This window comes from Curcuma longa, unplaced genomic scaffold, assembly GCF_044706935.1.
Source record: "Curcuma longa cultivar G26 ecotype Majalengka, Jawa Barat unplaced genomic scaffold, ITB_CL_G26_1.1 contig_21604, whole genome shotgun sequence".
Lineage (NCBI taxonomy): Eukaryota > Viridiplantae > Streptophyta > Magnoliopsida > Zingiberales > Zingiberaceae > Curcuma > Curcuma longa.
The window spans coordinates 1-1541 of record NW_027431691.1 but is presented as its reverse complement, the minus strand read 5'-3'; the positions used below and the strand labels follow the sequence as shown (position 1 = coordinate 1541).

The 1541-nt window shown below is 33.3% G+C and overlaps 1 non-coding gene across 1 annotated transcript; it reads left to right on the top strand.

The window, feature by feature from the left end:
• The first annotated feature begins 1324 nt into the window (after positions 1-1324).
• On the top strand, positions 1325-1398 carry TRNAT-AGU (transfer RNA threonine (anticodon AGU)). Its single transcript has one exon. It is a non-coding gene; the product is annotated as a tRNA-Thr (tRNA).
• The last annotated feature ends 143 nt before the right edge of the window (positions 1399-1541 follow it).

Here is a 1541-nt window from a genome sequence, read left to right as displayed (position 1 = left end):
TAAAAAATTATGATCTCTCAAAACTAGAATCTGCATTGAGCATGCAACATAATACATTACCATTTAGTTACCTTTTAACTAAAATTTAGTTGAATGAGTAAAATAAAGTTAACAAATTGACAAAATTATTAGTAACTTTTTGAAATATTATTATTAAACTAAATGCCAAAAATTTGCATTATAAAGACAATAATCACACTATTACATCCCTATAAAGTGAGTTATTTTTGTATCATTAAACTATATCAAACAATTTTGTAAAGTGTTTTTTTTGTATTACTAAATCATATCTTCAAACAACCTTATAAAATGAGTTATTTTTGCATTACTATATCATATTTATTGGGTTAATTTGTCTGTAATGGTAGTGTCTGTTATTAGTAAGTGAGTGAATTATGGTAGTGTCTGTTATTAGTAAATGAGTGAGTGATTCTTGTTATTCATTTTTGATATTGATTGGGAGGTTACTTAATCCTTGTATATCACTCATCTCTCCAAGAGGAATGTCTCCTTTGTTATGTTCATGGATGAAAGACAAGAGAAGTTCTTGAGACACAGTTTTTCAAGTTCTTCCTTTCCCTTCTGTCGGGCTAACTGAGAATGCAACTAGTCACCGAGTCATCAATAAGTATTAGTTTACTTGCATGGAAGATACTAGGGGAGGAGGAAGACGACACAAAAGTTGATTTTGCGAGCCTTTCTCTCTTCTCTTCTTGACTTTCTATCCAAGTTAGCACAACCTAACACTGAAATTGGTGGCCTCCTCCTATATTGCCTAATAATTTTGATGAGACAAGTAGGTTGGTGTGATGGATGAACTAGGCAAGTAGTAGGTCGGTTGGGCCTAGGCGATTTGCTTGTGGTAGGGCAATCGTTGAGACAACTTCGGTTGCCACCCTAAATGGGGCAATCGAGTTGAACATGCCTAACGAAATTCATCGAGACACTCAGAGTGATTGAGTTGACTACCAAAAAGTGTAAATCTAAGTCTTGATCGACCTATCTCCTAGCCAAAGATTTGGCTCCTAACATTTATTGTCCTAGTTGACCCACCAAAGATAAGTCAATCGATGTTCATCTTAAAGATTAGGCATGTAATATAAGGCATTAAAGGTTTACTTCTTATCTCATCCAACTCGTTCTAAAGTACTCAAGTAACATTCTTTCATTTTGAATTTACTTCTCTTCTCTAAAGCTCTATTTATCTAGAGGAATGGATGATGGATGGATGAAACAAACCTAGGGCATGGAAAGGGAAACGAACCACTATATGTCCAACTATACCTCCATTCTCCATGTTCATAGGTTTGAACTACTTGTCTAAGCTTTCATAGCTCAGTTGGTTAGAGCACCCGTTTAGTAAGCGGGAGGTCTTGAGTTCAACTCTCAATGAAAGCATCTGTTTTTATTTATTTGAAGAAATTATTAATTTTTTAAAAAATATTAAATGGGGAATAATTTATTTTAAACGAATAAGTAACCTTAACTAATTAACTAATATCATTATAGATCATCAATTCCGTCATATAAAATAAATGACT